The 22,608-nt window shown below is 33.0% G+C and overlaps 1 protein-coding gene across 1 annotated transcript in view; it reads left to right on the forward strand.

The window, feature by feature from the left end:
• Positions 1-217: 217 nt before the first annotated feature.
• Positions 218-22,608, forward strand: part of LOC140437562 (facilitated trehalose transporter Tret1-like) — a 124,151-nt gene continuing 101,760 nt past the window's right edge. The window contains exon 1 of the mRNA XM_072527160.1: positions 218-427. The gene's annotated coding sequence lies outside the window, so the exon portion shown is untranslated. The remainder of the gene's footprint in view (positions 428-22,608) is intronic.

Below are 22,608 nucleotides of genomic sequence, written 5' to 3' on the forward strand. Positions count from 1 at the left end.
TCCCCTTTAATTTCTGGCGCCGTATCTATCCCGAAATTATCCACCTACAGCACGAAAATAAAGCCCCATTGTGCTGTCGAGGAGTGAAAGAACTTTGCCCTTTCCGAAAACATCGGACAGACCGAGCGCAAGTTGCAGTCGAGAACGTAACGGCCAAATCCCAGAAAATCCCCAGAAATGCACCGTACGGTCGAGTCAATACTGTACATTCTTCCATAAGATATTTAGGTCTCCTGTCATAAATCGATGCGATAGTCTGCGAACAGCTGATTGTCGGACCGACGTAGGGAAGTCGATAGTAAGCTGATGTTTTCATGTTACTCGCTTGGTTCATTGTTTAGAGTGCGTATGTGTGGTTAGATGTACAGTGCTCATGTTTGTGATAATATTGTTCTGATTGTGTATTAAACAGTAGGATTTGGAAGCGGTAAGTTATTAACATTATTTTTATTTTTGAATAGGCATTCTTTTTTTATGATCCTTTGAATATGGAATAATGATACCTTTCATTTTCCACGATTTAAAAAAAATATAATGTAAGTTACATTATATTTTTTTCTTATGTCTGTTATATAGATTAATATTTAGCAAATATTTCTGATTATTTAAAAAAAAACAGTCCGAATTCATAAAATAATATTAATTGGTTTTATAAAAAAAATATATTTAATTTTTAAGTAAATGTACACAAACTATTTAATATTAATATATAATATATTATAATAGAACTGATTACATCTTGTTTGTAATATTATAATTCACAATTAAAAACAGAAGAATCATTCTTCTTAATTTCATTTATAAATTTAGTCATATTTCATTTTATTTATTTTTGTTGTACTCCACCAAAAAAAAAACTCATTAAAAAAACCTAAATTGATTCAATTATTTTTATTTCATTTGTCTTAATCAAACACACGCAAGAAGCTTTAATGTTTGAATAACAATGAAAAAAACTCACAGCACAGGGTACTAATTCCGTTTTGATTCTCGTCAAAATCTAGGTGTTAGAAAATTTTGTGCTTCATAATTCTTACCTGAGATACCTTTTCGTACAGAAATTGGAGACATACGTATTTTCGATATTGTAAACTCAATTTTAAATTAATCTCTGTTTTACAATTTTACAATCATAATTTTATAAGAGACTGTCTATTAGACCTGGTTTTAATATAAATTATATGGAAAAGTGACAAAATTTTACTGAAAAAGCATTGAAAATCCTTTAAAAAGAAAGTTTGTAAAGTTATTTTTGTTAATTTGGTGCTTAAGGATTGCAAAAATAGCTTCAAAAATCGATTTTTTAAAAACCATTAATAACTTTTGTAAAAATGCACAAAAAATTTCGCGTAAAAATAGGAACAATATATCACAATTATTCAGCTATAAAAATTTCAAGAATACCTATTAGTCAATATTCATTGCAAAATTGAAATTGTTTAAGTATCCCAGAAAGCTTTTATTACAACGATTTTATGCGCAAACATTGGGCCTACAAATTGGGCTTATTCTGAAAGCACCAAATTTTGTAAAATAGCTTCTCAAAGGTACTGTGCTTTTAAGCTCATAAACATTTAAAATAACTTAGACGCATCAACATGTAGGAAGGTAATTTTTTTTATTAGAAATCATGGCCAGAACATGAGTTAGTCCATTTTTTTCAAAAATAACGCTGGGGCTTTGTTTATAGAGAACTTTAAAAAGCACCAGTGGCGCACCCAGGGGGGGGTTTGGGGGGTTAAACCCCCCCCCCCCCCAGGACCCTACTCCTACACTGTTACGCACACATTTTAAGGGCTCAAAATGGAGGTAACATCATAAAAAAAATTTCGGTGACCAACCAAACCCCCCCCAGAGGCAAATTCTAGGTGCGCTACTGAAAAGCACCATGTGAAAGAATAAAAGTTCAAAAGTTTTGACAAAAAAATTCCAAACGATTCCTTTAAAAATGAGCCTGCCATGATGCGTCAAAGATAAAGGGTTTAAAATCGAACCGGTTTTATTATTTCAAAAACTTAGTTCACAACTTATAATTTATAAAATTTATGCTTTTTTTTTAAATTTAGGGTACCCCGTGGCATACGTCATAAAAATGCATTTAGTTAATTCGTTTAAATTTTTTATTTAACAGAGAAATTTAAAATAAATATTTTGCAAAATTTTACTTTTATTATTAATAGAAAAGGTGATGAAATGATAAGCATCTTAAATACTGATGTTTTATAGTTATAAATATATCTTATTAAAAATTTTTACCACAAATAATTTTTTATTTGAGAATCAAATCTATACATGTTATTTTTTCTTGAAATATGCTTATTATTTTTACAATTACTTTTTTTCAAAAGCATTACAAATATATTTTAAACAAATTCTTCTTCTTCGTCTACTTCTTGGAGATCTTTCGATCTGTTTAATTCTGAAGCTGCCTCTGGTTAATTTCCTGGGAGGTAGATTGCCAAGTATCCCTCCATCTTTTAGGTGGTCTTCCGGGAGATCTTGAATCGGGCGGGTTGTTTTCTAGGGCAATTTTTGGGACTCTATTCTCATCCAATCGTCTTACATGATTGTACTACATCCTCTTACTCTGCCTTTCCCATTTTACAATATATTGAATTTTTAACTGCTCGCTGACGTTTGTATTTCTCACCCTGTCTCTTCTTGTTTTGCCCACTAATGTTCTTAGGGTTTTCATTTGGGCAACCCTTAGCATCTGTTTCGTTTTGTTGGTATCTTCGCGCACTTCTATGCCATATGTCATGATCGGTCGTATGCAAGTCTTGTAAATTCTAATTTTACTATCTTTGCGCATAATACGAATTTGACCAGACTATTTCCCGCAGACATCCCGACAATGCTGATGCTTTGTTGATCTGACTCCTTAGGTCCTTTACTGGGTCGTGTGTGCTTGATATATCTATGCCCAGATATCTGAATTGCATCACCTGTTCTATAGGGTTGTTCTCAACCACTAACTTACATCTGAGCGGATCTTTTGCTATTGTCATACATTTAGTTTTGTTGGTGGAAATGGTCATATTTAGTTGGCGGCTTATTTGAAAGAACTGAAAGAGCTATCTCTGAAGATCATCTTCTGATTCGGCAATAATTGCTGCATCATCTGCGTAACACACCATACCAATTCTTTTGTTGCCTATTCTGTATCCGAGATTGAGAGCTGTTACTTTGTGTATAATTTTGCCCATGAGTAGGTTAAACAAGAGGGGGCTTAAACTGTCGCCTTGTCTAATACCTTCCGGTGGTGTTGGAATATTTTCAGTGAATTGGTCTCCTGCTCTAACTTTGGTTACATTGTTGTTATTTATATATTTATTATAAACAATTTAATTATTATAAACTATGTATAATTATAAATAAAAATTATGGATTTAATCTGTATATATAATTAATGGTATATATAACAATTTACATACTTAATTTTACTATTTTTATTTATAATTATACAAAGATTATAACAATTAATTTGTTTAAAATATATTTGTTATGATTTTCAGTCAATAAATTAATTAATAAGTATAGATTTGATTTTCAACTAAGAAAATAATTTTTTTAAACTAATCAATATAATCATTTATAACTATAATAACATGAATATTTTAGGTACCTATCATAACCTTTTTTACTAATAATAATACGAGAAAAATAAAATTTTGCAAAATAAATATATTTTTTAAATTGTTTAAGCAAATTACTTGATTAAATAAACAATTTACAAATTAAATAATTGAATTTGTTTAGTATATGCAGCGAAATACCTCAAATTAAAAAAAAATCGTTCCGGCAAAACCGGAGATATTGCGACTTTTATAAATTTGAAGTTATGAATTCAGTTTTAGAAATAGTAAAATCGAGAAAAGAAAAAAACTTGGAATCTAGAGGATGTAAGACATTGTATTTTTTGGAAATTCGTATAAAAATGCAAACATTTCGAATGTTTTTTACTAATTAACTTCCTACATGTTGATGAATCCGAGTTATTTTAAATGTTTATAAGCTTAAAATCACAGTACTTGTGTATACCTATTTTACAATATTTAACATAAATCTTTTAAGCGTTAAATGATATAATGTAATAAAATAAGCCTTTCTCTCCCATTTGGTAGATTCAGAATTTATGTAGATCTAATAGTTTACGAATAATCACGTTGTAGATAAAATCCTTCGGGGATAAACAATTTCAATTTTGCAATAACTGTTTATTGAAACTTCTTGAAATTTTATCCCTATTAAAACTTAGATTTTAAAAACAATATATTTTTCTTACAAAAAAACACTAAAGTAACACATATGTATGGTTAAAAAAAAATTAAGCTCCAGCGAAAGGAATGAACTGATAACGGTATCTACTAGAAGAATACATGCACCAAATTTTAAATCCAAAACGCACAGGCTTGCTTTTGATATACATCTTACAAGAATGCCTCCCAAAATAGGGAACCATTTGCTCATCAATAGATAAGTCACATGAAAACATTCCAACCTGTAAAAATTTCTGGTTGAGTGAGTCAAAAAAGGGAGTTTTGTAAATTTGTCAGTTACATCAAGGTTGGGATTATCACTCAAATGTAGGTTCCGCTTTATTGATCTGAATTTATTCCGGTTCATACATTTTGTGACAATATCCACAGTTTTATACACATATCTGTATCATGTCTGTTATTCTTCCGTGTGTATTTTTCCGAAAACTGAATAATCAAATCCATTAGGTTCTCATCGATAAACTTGAAAATATATCAAATGGTGACAGGCCCTCTAATTCGCCTTTCAATTCTTGAATTTGTTCCTCTTCTTTGGATACAGGTAGATTTTGGTGCACGAATTATCCAGCTTTTCAAATCGGTTTGCCCCTTCGGCCGTTGCTTCTAAGACTTATTGACGTTGTGTTGCTAAATTCTTGATTATCAGATTCCTCATCTGGATCGTCATTGCTAAAGTGAATCTCGAAATTAACTGCTATGTCAATATCCTGGCCATTATTTGCAAGATCCTCTGCGAAATCTTCCTCGTCTGTTAGTTGATCTACCTCGGTTTGAATATAGACTTAGAGTTAATTTGCTCTGTAAAGAACGAAAAATTTGCTGAGTAATACTTAACAGCAAAAATAATATGTTCGAACGTGTACAAAGCTCCAAGAATGAAGATATATTTACCATTTTCATCGCTCAACTCACGTACCACTTCCTCTAAGGCTAGCTCTAAATTTCAGCATATTTTACATAAAATAAATCAGAAACACGCACTCGAATCCGATCAGATGAAGACACTAAACCGTTGTAGGGTACGTCTAGACATAATTTATGATCTAATTTATGAAAGAGGAGGTCATGCATTTAAATTTTATTATGAATTTTGAAATATATTTAATCGAAAGAAACTACCAAAATTTTAAAAATGGTAATAAGTGTATGACATTTTGATTTTTGAAAAAATCATTAAAAATTATTTATTAATTATAATTAGTAAAAAAATTCGAATTTTTTAGACATTTCCCCAAAAAGTACAAATGACGAACTTATTTTATTTATTATCTAATCACATTTGTTGAATAATTATCAATAATATATGTGCGCGTTATAGCTCATGTTCAAATTGTAAATGGGTTAAATTATTTCACTTTTCCATATAATTTACCTGTCTTCACCTTTAGTATTTAAAATCAAATAGCGATCCTACATTGTTTATAAGTTACAAACGACATTTTTATCAAAAGCAGTTGTTATGTATCTCTATCAGAGTGTCACAAAAATGCTTTTTATTTCCTAATTTCTCTGGTGCTCAAATAATTTTGTTAGATATAAACACATAAATCAATCTTTAAATTTTTACTCTATAATAGACCAAAATATTCAATTAGGATAATTGCTCTGTCCTATCTTTAAAACCATAAGTGTTTAATGGTGTTATGTCTAAGCACTTATAGTATAAATATATCGAGAAAAGAGGAATCTTTTTATCAGTCCAATTCAATAAAAATATGTCAAAAGAGTATGGTTTTTGAGATTGAATAAATCGAAAATTATGTGTAGTTACGTCATAATCCATAAACAGATTCATTTATAACTAAAATCAAAATATCAAAAATGAGACCTTTCTGGACAAAATATCCTTCTGTATTTATGTAAGACAGGCCCGTACTTGCCCGCGGGCCGGTGCGCATTAGTTGCATCTATCCGTAAAAAAAATTTACGCTGAGGAATTTATCTTTCGTAAATTTTCCTTTGTATGCGCAACAGGAAAAGCAATCCTCTATCATCAAATGCATTCATGTTGATTACAAGGAATATAATTGTACATATCGCAGATCAGTCAACCATTATTAGGGTAGCTTTCGTCAAAGTTCGCACATCACATCTACTGAGATCCATGGTGGTGAACGATTTCTTACACTTTCTTTAAGTTTAAAAGAAAAAGATTTCTTATTCGCACACGGTGTTAGAAACTCTCGAGAGTGGGATTATTGTATCAGAGCCGTAAAACTTACACGTACTAAAACGTACTCTTAGGAGCATATTGGAGTATATTACAATGTACTCGACGGTATCCACTGTCATCATTTCGGCGTCAAATGAAAAATATTTTGAAGTTAATTACGATAAATTTGTCTTTTTCGGCCTAAAAGAATTCTTCTTCTTGATGTGCCTATCCGTTACAAATGTTGGCGATCATCATGGCAATCTTTATCTTATCTGCAGCAGCGCGGAAAAGCTGCACAGATGTACTAAACTAGATTCTGAGGTTCTTTAACCAAGATGTTCTTGTTCTTCCTGGACCGCGTTTTCCAAATATTTTTCCTTGCAGGATGGCTTGAAGGAGAGCATATCTGGATTCATTTGGCATAATATGTCCGAAGAATTGTAACTTTCGAGATTTGATGGTGGTCAGTACCTCTCGGTTATTATTTATTCTTCTGAGGACCTCCTCATTTGTGACTCGGTCAGTCCACGGGATCTTAAGTATTCTCCGATATAGCCACATCTCAAATGCTTCCAGTTTTCCTGCTCATATCTTCCTTCAAGGTCCATGATTCAACACCATAAAAAAAGACAGACAAGACGTAGCATCACAGCATTCTTACTTTTGTATCAAGAGAAAGGTTGTGACTCTTAAAGAAGGCCCTCATCCGATTGAAGGTGGATCTAGCTTTTCCGATGCGTGCTCTAATCTTCTGGTTGTCGGTCCATTCGTGGTGTCGAGGTAGTTGTAGTGCGTCACTATTTGTACAGGGGATTGGTTGAAGTAGAGTTGACCTTCTGTTATCCTTTTCTTGCTAATCATCATACGCTTTGTCTTGTAACCATTTAGTAGAATACCTTTTTCAGTTTCGTGCAAAGCTTCGATAAATATTCTTTCAGAGTACAGATTGAAGATTAGATGAGACAAAATACAGCTTTGCCTCACTCCATGCATGACTTTTACATAGTCAGTGTGTTCACCTTCAACTCTGAGATTTGCTGTCTGATTCAAGTAAAGATTTTTAATTATTTTTAGATCTTGCTTGTTAATTCCTGCTTCTTTTAGTATTTGCATCATCTTGGCGTGCTCTACTCGATCAAACGCTTTCTCGTAATCAGCCAGACATGCGTATACTTCGCAGTTGACGTCTCTGCATGTCTGGAATAAGACTTGTACTGAGAACAAAGCCTCTCTAGTATAAACAGCATTTGTGAACCCGAACTGGTTGGGGGAAATTTGACTTTCACACAGCTTATAGATTCTCTTATGAATTATCTTTAAGGATAATTGTAGGCTATTATGTCTACTATAATTATAGTATGGTTGCTAACACTGTTCGCACAGCGTCATTGTTAATCGCATGTAAGGTACTTTAAAGCTAGTATGTATTAGTAAATAAGTGCTCTCACTCATTATACCAATGAGTTTATAAGACATGAAAGAGTAGACTTAAAGATTAATAAATAGCAATAAATGTGTAAGCTAAAGAATGTCTGAAAATCATCTCAGTTCGGCGTAAATATTTATTGTTTCTTACAATGCTACTCTGAACACTACGAAGCTTTGTAATAGGTAGGAACTGCAAACACCCCCTTAATCATCTAGCGAAGTACAACAAAATAACTTGTTTATAGCTGCCAGGCCATTAAGGAAATCAATAGTCTTGTTTAGAAGTTTGTACTCCTTTTATTCAAACAGAATCATTCTGTGCTATACTAGAAACCCGCATAATGGAAGATGTCCGACAATAGAAAAAGGAGCTACTATCAGGAGCCGACAGGAAAATACTTCCAGGCAAAATGTGTATAATATGCTAGATGCGCAACAAGTATCTTAGAGGGTTTTCAGAGGAGGATATTGTATGCGAGATACAGAATTTGCGATGGCTGCTGTATCGGATTCACGGGCATGCTCGTCAGCGTCAGTATGAAAATAGTAGCAGTGCAGTGCGGTTATATTTTTAAATTATGGATGTAGAAGAGTGTGTTATGCTGTGGTACATATTAAATAAAAAGAAAAAGAAACTGAAAAGACGACGTAATTTGTGGGTTCATCCTATTGTACAATTAAGAGAAACCAGGGGAACGTATAATTTGCTGTATCAAGATTTATTGCAATATCCATCGAAGTTTTTTAATTATTTTCGAATGTTTGTGAAGTCGTTTGAAGAACTTCATAAAATTTTGGAAATTCAATTGAGTAAAAAAGACACAACTATGCGTAAAAGTATTTCATCAAAAGAACGGCTTTCTATGACTTTAAGTTAAAGTTAAAGTCTATGACTTAAATTTAAAATAAATCTGTGTACTTATCTCCAATTTGTAAATTGTTTACCTCGCCCTAAATAAAAAATGACCGTATTCCTTTCACAATAATGTAGTTTTATATTCGTTAAATAATCAATATTCCAATTAGCAAACTTTTAAAACTAAACTGTATACGTATGAAACAAAATACCTATGTATTTATAATTAAAACATGTTTATTTCTTACCATATTCATTTTGCTGTACTGCAGTTATGGCCTCAAAATTGTCGCACATTTGCTTAGAAATTTCGACCCAGCACTGCTGCTTTTTATTTCTATTGCAGTAATCTGGCGATGCTGTATCCCATAGACAGGGATTTGATTGTACCAAACAAATAAATGTGTGAAATGAAACACCTTCTTTCTTTCGTTGCTCATTCACAATTATGCGACAGAAAATCGCACGTCTATGGAATGTGGTGCAAAAGTATTCGTGTCTCAAAGCGTTCATTTAACGTAATGTTTCTTCTGTATCTGGCATACTCATTCAGCCGTCGGCGACAGGAAGGTCCGAGATACTGAATTCGGTATCTCGCATACTGTATCCCTCGCGCGTCCCGTGTGAAAAGCTCCATTTGAGTGTAATATCTGCGTCTCGGATACGCGTATCTCGGATACAGTATCCTCGTCTGAAAAGGGGCTTAGTGCTTCAGAAAACTGAACTAAGGTGTGCTTACTTAGTAGATACTGCTCCTCTCTGTAAAATGGACAAAGTGGGTGACAAATGCACATTGAGATTTTGTGAAAATCCAGAGCAAACGGCCGAATATATTGGTTAAGAGGTCTTTAAGCCTGATACTGTAACAAAGATATCTACGAAACTGATAATAGATTTTGTACAAGCATAGATCTTTTACATATACTAAAAAATAGATGCAAGGCACACACAAAGATCTTTTAGATTGCAGTATGGAATACGGGGACAAAACGCAGCCCATTACATCTACAAATCGATACTCTGGTATACATAGGATGCATTGGTTAGAGGCATTTATTTTTAAAGTACTTACTGGAAATATTTTCCATTTCCTTGTCTTCTCGTTCCCTTTTTATTACACCAATAACAAAAATCTATTTAATGAATGTTTAGAGATTAAAATATACTGTTCCTTAAAAAGTAAATAAAACGTTTTGAGTAACTCGTTGCATAGTATACTGTCAAGTGAAAAATTTAATAATTTAATAATTTGAAAAAAAATTTAATATTTTTTAGATTTGTTTATCTGATTTCAATATGGACACATAATATTTAATGTTGTTTAATTTACTAGGTTTTTCCCCATCTGAACACATAGAACCATCTGTTACGTTCAATAATGCAAAATTTTAACCTTCTACATTTGTTTAACACATTTATAACCAATAATGTTTTATGTAGTTTAAAGTACATATTTATAATTTTTATTTTTATAATAATTCCGGTCTAAAGGTGGTGTTTTCATTCGTTTAACAATAATGTATTGTGTTTTTTTAATAATCTTCATTTAGCCAATATTTTTGGTATTCTTAATGCTTTCGTCTACTAGTATATTATTCGTACAATATTCACTGATATGGATTTTTATTTTGCATTGAATGAATATGGTATTTCGTATTTCATATTCATCAGGTCAAAACACCATTCGCAGGTCAATACACTTATTTTGCCTACTTAACCTCGAACGTCAATACAAATATACCTTGAAAAAAACCAAAAAACCAGACTTTTACAATTGTCTTAATCTTGACAACGTAAGTATTTTGTACGTCCCCTTTTTTGACTGGAATTTTTCAACAGAAAAATATTTGCTCTTTCTTTTGTACTACCAACGTTCACGTGAATTTCACATAATTGGCAATGCAGTAAACTGTAAGTTTTGAAAGTTTCATCGAATATGAACCAAACTTATTCAAGAAGATTAATTACCACTATCCTTTGCCAATACAAGAACTCATTATTGGATACTATCATCAAAAATAACAAATTCTTTAATAAAATTAGGAACTTGTATATCTTCTTGATTTTTTTTAACCAAGCTAATGTCTAATTGCATTATGCAGTGCTAGCCAAAAAGACTCCTTCCTCTTATAAGGAAGTTATAGGCTATTAAGTTATACTTATACTCTTAATAATAGTGAAATCTGGAGGGAGGAAATAAACGGACGTGAGCACTGTGGTATAAAGGTATTGAAGATATCTGTTCAATTATACTAATTTTGTTTGGGTTAAGTGCTAAACTTTTATTGTACTCGTTCAAATATGTCGAGGAAAATTGCCCTGCATTCTCCAACAATTCGTTGTTTTAAAATGCCAATATTTTCAGGTACTGCAGCGTAATTCTGAGATTTCAAGTACAGAAAAAATCTAATGGTGTGAGGTCCGGTGACTGAGCTGGCTGGCCATTCTATCGAACCTCGTCGTTCAATCCATCTACCACAATATTCCTCATATAGGTAACTAGGTCTTATTGCATCATAATAGTGTGCAGGAGCACCATTTTGTTAAAACGTTATTTCCAAGTTGGCGAATTCATCTGGATTATCATCCAAAATTTCAAGAATAAAATAGGCCCACCTATGTGGTTTCCAAAATACCTCCCAAACATTAACTTTTTCTGGAAATTGAGTGTTTTTTACGAAAGACATGAGGATTTGTGTAACTCCAGTACCTCACATTGTGTGTGTTAACATTTCCATTGAGGAAAAAAGGGCTTTACTTATTAAAACAAATTATCTTTGTATTGGTTGATTTGATTGGACATATTTTCACAGAATTCTAGTCTTTGGTCAGGGTCATTATCTTAAATTTGGTGCACAATATTTAATTCGTATGGACGAAATTGGTTTTTAGCTTGAAGTACTGTTCTTTGACTGATTCCACAGATAGACGCAACTTGGGCTGTAGAAGAAGCAGGGTTCACTATCATTTCTGCAATTAAGTAAATTTATTTTGTCATCACTAATTGTTGGTCGATCAGATCGTTTGGCATCTTGAACGCTATCTATTTTTATCTACCTAAACTTCCGAAAAAGCTTCCTCAAAAACGTTCTCGATATAGGGCAGATGGGCTACCTCTCATTAAAAAGACGTTCTGCTGCCTGGAAATTGTTTCTATATTCACCAATTATTTAGTAGGGTAGCTACTATTTTGTTGGCTACAGTACGTACCATTCTGTCTATGTAAACATTTAATCGTCTCTCTAAACAATAATTGAACTGGCACTTTTCACAAAATCGGTCTTGTTATCATACGGAATCTTTTCAATCACATTGTTCCACGGACATCACTGTTCAAAATAATAAATTACGCAAATAACACTCTACACTCTACTAACGAACTGCTTCCCATCTAAAACGCCATCAACTATACCTTAGTATTACTAATAAAGGAAAATCCTCAGAACAGTCTGAAGTAAAAAATCTATTTCTCTTTGAGTAATCTTTAAAATTTGAGCTCTTTAAAAAGCAAAGGACATCTTGGAAGTGTTTCAGTCTCGTCTCTAGTGTTAGATGACAATATGACTAGTTTTGCATATCCATATCTGACGCTCTTTCTAACTTTCTCTATATTCTTTAATTATTGTAATTGGTGTATTTAATTTATACTAAAAATTATCCAAAGGCATTAGTTTACATTAAGACCTTTTCGATCTTATCAGTCCATCCTGGGTGATACTTTAACACGTGCAAAAAACCACTTACTGATAAGACAGAAAATGTTTTAAATTTAATAATTAATCCTTTTGGATAATTTTTAGTATAAATTTAATATGCCATTACTCTTCCTTTGTATGTTTCCAAATATGGTGTACAACCACGGCTCAAGACGAATTTTCCGCAAGCCTCTATAAAATTTTAAACGATTTAAATTTGTCAATTTTTATTTGTTTGTTATTTATACATATTTCAGCTTCATAGTTTACTTTCGTTGTTGGTTTGGAATAATCATAGCTTTGTTTTTCTGGATTTTCACAATTACAGTACCTACATAAAAATTTAAAGCACGAAATGTGAGTTCAGACTAAAATGGTTGGATTCAAATAGGATGATCCATTCACTAAACCTCTATTTTTATAATTTATTTATTTAACCTTTATTTTCACCAAATCTATTAGGTCATTTTAGCTTGAATAATTATAAATTTCTTGTTAAAAACTAATTTGAATTTTAAATGTTTTGTAAATGAGTTTTTCACTCACTCCGAATAATCTTCTTAGGAAAAGAAAATGATAACATATGATTTATTAATTAATTTTGGTGAACGAATAATTATTAAGATATTAAATTATTTTTGTATCAGGTAAATCTAAAGAATTATCATCACGCAATTTCGGGTTAATCATTTTAAATCTGTATTAATAAATGTATTAATTATTATTTTATTCTTTCCATTTTTCTTTAATTTTCTTTAATTCGTTTTGACATAATTTGTGCATTGAGTTTTTTTTATTATTTACTTGTCAATGAGCAATTGTCCAATTTAAATACAATATTGCAATATTATAATACTAAAATATAAAATTTTAAAACTCTAATTTATTACGTCATAAAATTTAAAACTCTTAAAAAAAGAAAGAAACAAAACAAATCCAGGTCACAATATTTAAAATCAGTTAAACTAAATGATACAGCTAATAGCATCAAATAATCACTTGCAAGATATTAATTGCACTTTAAAAATACTTTGCTCTTCAAAGCAATCCAACCTATCTGTATAATATGGATTTGCAAGCTAGCAGATCTAGATAGATAAGAATTATATCAATAGTTTGTTCGATGGTGGGTAATTTAGAAAGGTTTGATAAGCCTGGTTTGTCTAAAAGGCACATGGAGTTTAATTTTTTATAACAGTTGTGGACTGAAACTGTGGGAGTGCAATAGATTGTACAGCATAGTCATATCCTTGTGCATGAGTCTGACCCGAAGAGTTGTGATAGTGGGAGAACTTTTAATGTTAGAGTAATTAATTTCGTAAGTTGTATGGTGACACTTAAATGAAATAAATCTTAGGAATTTATGGTTAACCCTCTCAATAACCTGAATATGAACATTATAGTGGGGGACCAGACACATAAGCAGTAATGCAAGTGAGATCTTACTAGTGAACACTATAATAGTTTAATGGAAGGGATATTAATAGAATCCCCAGCATTTGAAGTGATTTTGAAATAGTCATCGATATGTGCGGTATGAATAATAAAGTGGAATTAAGGAGAATACTTAAATTTTTAACTTGGGTTACAGACTCTAAAGGACAACCTTTTCTAGTATATATTTGATTGGTGGGGTTACGATTAAAGACCATTAAGGCTGTTTTAGCAGTCCAAGCACACTGCGATTTGAAATGGGCGTATCACTTACTTTTCTACACTGCTTACGCGAGACCATCTTTACTCAGTGCCGCCGGCCGACGGGTAGTTTAATGACAACAAATACATTATTCTCCATTCAAATTAGTTTTAACACGAACTAACTGACCGTACGTTCATGAGATTTGACGTCACGAAGGCGATAACGATGAAACTAAGCGCCAATGATGAGTAACACGTTTCACTATTAGATTTCAGTATTTTTTAGCAATTTTCTTTAAAGTTGGAACACGCTTTTCTCGATTATTACTGGACACAGAAAGGTGAAACAAAAATCAACGATTACAGAAAAAAAACTCTTTCGAGTGATGGGCGTAAAAAGTTTGGTTATAATAGAACGTTAAACAGTATATTCCAATTTTTCAACAGAAGTTTAAAAAAAATAAAAAAAGTAAAACCATCAGTTTAAAGGCAACATAATTTCGAATAACGTGACCAAATTTCGAGACATTTTGTCGGTAAATAACAGAGAAAACACTGTCCCTAGGTTTTGGTGCACCGATAAAACAGCCTTAACTGGCAATTTTTAACATTAAGTTCCATGCCATTTAATCACACCAGATCAAATCCGCTTGTAGGTCGTGGTAATCATAGATATTCATTACTTCTACTCATCTGGTACACCAGATGGTACCTCTACCTCATTCGATTGGAAAGCCTTGAATATGCACTATTTGTATTTTTTCTGTCAGATATGATAACCACTTTAAAAGTTGTCCCTGAATACCCAAACTATGTAACTTATTATTTAAAACTTTATGGTTCACACATCTAATGCCTTTGTAAAGTCCGTATACACAGTTTTGGCCATTTTCAAACAAATGAAGCACTAAACTATTTATCTCTTAAATTAACTTTGGTTAACTTTTTTTGATCTGATCTACCACACAATACTCTTTACTATTTAAGATTTTACGATATAGAGCACCACCCTTGTGGGGGTTAAAACATAAGAATAATTTTATTTACAAAATATGTTCTCTTATAATAAAAATAAACATTTAAATTTAGTAAGATTATAAAACAATAACTTTTATTTGTTTCTCTAAAAGATGAAAGTCACAAAATTGTACAATTTCTACTATACTAATCCAAAACGTTAATGTATCTACCATTACCAATTACCACGTCGTATGAGAGTGATTTTATCACGTTTTTAAATCATATTTTTGCAATAACAATCATCTGCAATTGTACTATTTAATAATCTCAAAGAAGGCCAACAGGACAATAGATAAGCTTTTTCCGTACACATAAGCAATAAATCGCAGATGTATATCTTTTCCATGATTAATTAAATATAAAATTACATCTAAATAGGTTTATTAGCTGCAGTAATCACGAATTTCATGACTGGATTTTATTGTTCTTTTAAAAATCTGAGGTGAATACTTTGAACTTCCTATTTGATAAGGTAAGTGTGTTATAAGCAACGTGATCGTTTTACTAATCGGGGACGATTAGTAAATAGATACGAGGGTTATTCTAAAAATTTGCTCTTGTAAATTTTATGTTGTCTTCGAAATAAAAAGATGAACATCATATTGATTTACATCTAATTCTCCTTATGTGTCAGATTAAATAACCTCATGTTCACGATTTTACTGCTAGCGATAAGTGTTCTTTGAGATGATAGAGTAATAAAAGACTACATTTTGTAATACATTAAATTTGCGAATCAGACGTCTTCGGGTAAGTAGCAATGATTTCTAAAATAATTTTACTTTTATTGGACTCAAAAAATCAGCTTTCACCCTTCATCAATTTCTAATTTGCGTCAAGAATATAGTGATTACTACAAAATATATCATCAGATTCACCTAAATCATTTACAAACTGCTATTTATGATTAAAAAGATTTTTGGAATTACTTATATAAATAATAAACAAAAATGTTTTGATGTACAAAACACAGTGAAATATGAGAATATATCTTCTGACAATTCCCAAAACAGCAAATTTGTTTAGTAAATTTTTAAGTTCAATCTATATTACTAGTAATATACATTTAAGAGCGTAGGCGCAAAATTTCCGGCCAATGTTTTTTAAATACATTAATTTTTTTCGAATCCTGAGAAAATTAATAAATATTTTTGAAAAATTTAAACGCAGAATGAAAGATTACATTATTACCGAGGGCCGAAAATCCCTTAGAATAAACAAAAAGTTTTTTTGAATGAGATATTTGAAATTAAAAATCACACTTAATTTTCTCTTTTTTTTTCACCCCTGTAACTATTAAAATATAGAAGTTTTCAGGGACTTTCGGCCCTCGGTAATAATGTAATCTTTTATAAAAACAACTTTATTAATAAACTTATAAAACCTACCATTGCATTATTTGCAGGAGGCATTTTAAAAACAATATGCAATACGAAGAGAGCTTTCTAAATGTTCATCATTGGAACGAATGCAACAAAGATGTTATAAACAGAGAAGTCATCAATTACAAAATGGATTTCTTTTTTTTTTCAGTATTTGATATTACCACCGTTATTCCTAATTACAGTTTCAAATCGATTTCGCATGGATCGGATGACTTTTTTAATAAAATTCTTAAGACATTGCTTCCATCATTAAGCGCAGCTATCAATTCCATTATGCTCTCTGGTGCATGATTTCTGTCCCGGACACTTTGTTTAAGCTCATCTCCAACAGGCTCTATTGGATTTAAGTCCGGGCTCAACGCAGGCCAATTTATTGTAGGTATACAGATCTCAGTCAGATAGGTGGTAGTGACTTGTGCGGTATGGCATCGTGCCTTATCGTGCAGTAAAATAAAGGCATCACCAATAAATCCCGCGTATGGAACCACATGTTCCTCCAAAATGTTTCTGATGTAATGATCCGTCGTTAGACCTCCTCCACATCCTCCACCAGGCACGAAAACAACTCGCTTTTTCCATCTAAAATATACTGGAACAGGAAATACCTGCCCGAAACATACAAGAACCGCCTCCATATGACACAGTTTCTCATATATAATATTGAGCAAATCGATCTCCTGACCTAGAGACTCGACGCCTCTTGTCGTTGCTGTGTAGGCAGATCCTACTTTCGTCGGAGAATAATACCTGACTCCATTGGTAGTGGTCCCAATCCAGATGTTCACATTTGCTTTGCTTCTGGGCTGCAGCTTGGGACCCTTAAGCTGCCCTTTTTGGTATCAGTTTGGCTGCCTTCAGTCTTCTTTTGACTGTGCAAACGCTGGTAACAATACCTCGGACCTCTTTAAACTCTTCTTTGAGATTAGCACCAGTCAAATGTCGATTTCTCAGTGATTTCCATACAAGAATTCGATCATCTCTCTCCGTTGTTATTCGTTTACGGCCTTCTCCTTGTCGACGGACACAATCACCAGTATCTTGGTACCGACGCGACGATACACTCGGGACACAGCTGATGGGCTTAAAATTAGTTGATTTGCCACGGCCGTCTGGCTCAGGACTTCTCTCAATAATGCTACTGTTTGAGCTGCTTTAACGGATGTGGTATTCATTTGCTATGCACTTGCGAACTTCTTATAAGTGATGTATTAGTATGTTGCTATGTGGCCGATTTTACAGCATATGAGACCTAATATCGACAATCTTGTTTGATTTGAATCCTCGTGACCAAATTGTAACATCTGCGACATATTGGTATCAATAATAAAACATGTGTTTTTGCTTAATTAACATTGTTAATTTCGATTAAATCTTAAGATTATAATATTATCATGAACCATATAGTCACAAAAATATTGAATTTCTTTTTCGTGATCTGAACACTACTGAGTATCTGCTTGTAACTGATTACTTATCGTCTTGCATATATTATATTAATTTTAATGGCTTGGTAAAAAATGATATCTCAAATAAGTAATTGTTTATCTACTTAACGGCGATAGATAAAAATATTTGACGGTTACTGATGATTTATGATGATATATGCAATTTTATCTACTCATATGCGTAGATATTCTAAATATATTGTAACATATTTGTAGGATAAATATGGTGTTTATATAGGAATTAAACCACAATATATTGTAATAAATAATTGTAATAAAAATTACATGCGATAGAAGCATTCGCGTGAAAAGTAAAAAAGTCAATAAACGTGAAGACAGCCACGGTTTTAGTGACGTCAATCCAAAGGAGTAAATTGTATGTGAAAATAAAATTGTTGTTTTTATTATCTTCCTTACAATTTTGTCATATTTTCTCACATTCTAAACCTTCCTTGGATCTCTACAAATATTTCAAAATCAAAATTAGCCAAATCGATCCAGTATTTCTCAAGTTGTTATAAAAAATATAAACAACTAACATGACGTTTGTTAAACCTCATTTTTGTAATAAGTGCATATATATATATATATATATATATATATATATATATATATATATATATGCATATTTTGTATTTTATGTATATTACTGTATACCGCAAGGTTGCTGCACGTCTCTTGATCATGCTGAATATTATTTCGGATCCGTGAAAAAACATAAAGGCATACAGAGCGATAATAAGTATTCACTTCAATAAAAAGTTACTTTATACTGTAGTTGTTTATTAATATTGGCGCTTTGTTACTAAGCGCTAAAAGAGAAAATTAAAGAAGTCACTCTTATTTTTATAAATGAAATAAATTGCCTCAAAATAAAAAGCCTCAATCAGATTGCGCTAATCACTTACAGACTGAAAGGTTTTGTACTAACCACCGATATACAAATGGATATTTTGCTTACCTCGTCCGCTCGCAAGCTGTATCAGATGAAGCCAAAAAGACTGAAATAGGTATAATACAATAGAAAGTAGACGATATGCAAATATTCCTATTCGTATATTCTTTGAAACAAACCGCGTCGCAAATTTTGCTTCTTTTCGCAGTTAACTCAACTTAATAAAAAAAAGCGAATATTTACAACGTCGGGATAGTATCATGAGCTGTCCTGTAAAAGGACATAGAGAGAAGAATTAAAGGACCACCAGTCTAGACTGAAGTTAAAAATAGTTTAAACACTAACTTAAATTTAATTCCACGCTTAAAAGCAATTTCTGATTTTAGCTAGACATTAAGTAACGTTCATGTGTACAATGGATAGCGAATGGCTGTATTGTCGGGTAACACTGTGTTATGGGATATTTCACTACACTTCATTGAGGATAATTTTACTATTATATCTAATTACAAGAATAATTACTTAGCGGAATGTCGTTTCTATGTTAAAAGCTAACTACTGGCACACTGTTGGTTTGAATGAAAGAATTTAACTTAAAATTGCGGTCTTAAGAAACACTAAAGTACTGTTGCGAACAATCGACGTAGCCCATATAACGGTTGCATCGCGAGATGACGAGAAGCTTCCAGATGAATCGAGCGCGGGAGAGATCGATCCGTCAAACAAACGAATTAGAGGTGGATTACTCCAGACTATTCTAGTACATAATAACTTTCATATATAAGCAGACCTTCTACGAGTTAAGTTAGTTGATAATGGGAATGACAATAGGAAGGTCCGTATGAAATCAAAAAGAGAATAAATGACGGAATATACCGAATTAAGAAGTTGCCGAAAGGTAAACCAAAAGTAGTTCATATAAATCGTCTTGCACCTTATGCTGGCTCAAATAAAACAGAAGAAGCACGAACCCTTCAACATAAGATCAAAGATGACCGGCGATCAAGCTTTAATGAATTTATGTCAAATTACGCAGAGAGAAAGAGTGCTAGATTCGGCGTGACGACAGAAGTTCAGCAGGATCTTTTTAGTGTTCCGCATAACGTCTCTCTAGCCCACTGTGTTGCCCAAGGTCTTGAGATGACTAAGGGAATCTCATCCGTATTTTATAAGAAGTTTGGTCGTTTGGACGAGTTAAAAAACCAGCAGCCTAAAGTTTGAAGAGTACTGAGATTAGAAGATGGTTCTCGATCTTTGCTTTATATGGTGACCAGGAAGTCGTATACAGACAGGGCAAGCTACGAGGATATATGGCGTACTCTAACTAATCTGAAGAAAATCGTGTGCAATTATGACATCAAGAATTTGGAATTACCCAAGATAGGCCATGCACTAGATAATCTGGATTGGAAGATTGTCAGAAGCATGCTTGAAGTGATCTTCCGTGAAACCGGCGTACGAATTACTGTGTGTTGCATTAAAACGATGAGATCGTGTCCTTCAAAGTCAGTAGACTGCTATTTCTTGCTGAGAGGTTCATCCAGAGCTGGAGAGTCCTGTAGATTCCGCCATCCTGGGCCTACATATAGAGTTGCTGATCGGGACGCTCAGATCTAAGAGGGGAGCAGTGGGAGGGGACGATTGCATCGCGAGATGACGAGAAGCTTCCAGATGAATCGAGCGCGCGAGAGATCGACCCGTCAAACAAACGAATTAGAGGTGGACTACTCCAGATTATTCTAGTACATAATAATTTTTATATATAAGCAGACCTTCTATGAGTTAAGTTATTTGATAAGATATTTTCGTGCTGTAAACTTATAAATAAATATATTTATATAAATTAGAACCGCTCGTTTTATTTAATTTCGCTACAGTACTATCAATTATTGATTTAATTATATTTATGAAAGAATGATGCTATGCGAACTACTTAGTTACAAATATAATATAATAATAAGCGAAGCGAATATTTTGCGAGTTAACGATTTTAGCTTGATTGAAGGGACTTGCGAGATTTTGTGATTTAGTGGTGATTGTTTAAAGTCTATACCGGTTGAAATCTATAGGTCTATAGATCTATAGACCCTATAGATCTATAGGATCTATAGATCTATAGATCCTATAGATCTATAGTGTCTATAGATCTATAGACCCGAATAAAGGAGGAGGGTTTGCGTCAGGAAGGACATCCGGTAGTAAAAACCTTGCTAAAGCCGTGGAAAGAAGGAATGTGGAAAATAGTTTAGGGGCTAGGGCGTTTCCCGTAAGCGACGCGCAGCTAATGTCTTCAGTACTAGTGCTACAGTACTAGTAGTAAACCTAACGTGTAAAAGCGCTGTTTGTTGTATCCATTGGCTTCGTTATGTAGAACGCTGCGTCGCCACATTCAGCACCTACTCTTATTTGTATAATGAAGTTGGCTAGCGCAGAAAACTGCACATGTATATTTTAGAAAAATTGTGGGATGAAGCACTCTTATGGTTTTATAAAACTGGTCTTCAAGGGCACCGCTTGTCGCATCTAAGGTATTACTATTGTTACGATAAATATACTGGCCTAACTTTTATGACTAATTATTCTGTTTTATTGTAGAAATTTCGGTGGAAGTCTAGAACCAAAATTATGGTGAATGAGCCGGCTAAGCTTCTCGATCTTTCGATGCTGTTCTAGTATATCAGGATTTCGTATATAAATACAACATTTTTTATATGGAGGGCCAGTTAATACTCAAGACCCGCGCTCGCGAATTTGTACGTACGGATATAATAAATTGTCAGATAAGTTAATATAAATAAAGAAATAAATTAAATCCGTAAGTGTTATAAATATTGAACCTTTTAATAAATTCACAACAAATGGTGTCAGAAGTGGGATCGAACATAAATTAGACTTATAATAATAATACAAGTGAATATAAAATAAATTGTGAAAATGGCTACGATTTATGAGCTGACAGTGACTAATTTAAGAAGACATCTTGAAGACAGAGAATTAGCTTCCACCGGAAAAAAGGCTGAGTTAGTCCAACGACTAAAGAACGCTTTGCTAGAAGAAGGTCTAGATCCAGAGACTTATATATTTGAAGACGCTGTCATCTCGTCGATCTCGAAATTGGAGAACAAAGTTTCTGACGATATTTCGAAAGTTTCTTCTGATGTAGCCAAAGTTTCTGGTGATGTAGCCAAAGTTTCCGGCGACATCGCATCATTGGAGAACAAAGTATCCGGCGACATCGCTTCTTTAGAAAGCAAAGTTTCTAACGAGATTTCTTCTCTGGAAAGCAAAGTTTCTGCTAACATCTCTAAAGTCACTTCAGAGATATCTGCTCTTGACGATAGAGTGTCTTCGTTAAAAAACCAAGTTGCTGCCGATATGTTGGCCTTCGAAGAAAAGATATGGAAAGAGATGGAAAGGAAGATGGAGGAAACAGGGACAGCAGAGAGAGGTAACAATCCGATTACAGTGGAGATAAAAGAAGACGAGACGAAATGTAAGTTGGAGACACGGCCGAAATTTGAAGGAAGTGGAGGTTCTATTCATGTTAAAGTCCCAACTTTCGACGGAAAATCATCATGGAACAACTACATGAAACAGTTCGAATCAGCCGCAAGAGCAAATGGATGGTCTGAAAAAGAAAAGGCTGTAAACCTGACTATCGCTCTTCGAGGAGATGCCTTAGATGTGCTTCAGACCATAGCCGTAGAGGAGACCGATGATTTCGAACAACTGAAGAAGAGGTTAAATATGCGATATGGCCACGAACATTTGGAGCATGTATATCAGTCGCAGCTCAAAAATCGTAGACAGA

The sequence above is a fragment of the Diabrotica undecimpunctata genome, chromosome 3, assembly GCF_040954645.1.
Source record: "Diabrotica undecimpunctata isolate CICGRU chromosome 3, icDiaUnde3, whole genome shotgun sequence".
Classification (NCBI taxonomy): Eukaryota; Metazoa; Arthropoda; class Insecta; order Coleoptera; family Chrysomelidae; genus Diabrotica; species Diabrotica undecimpunctata.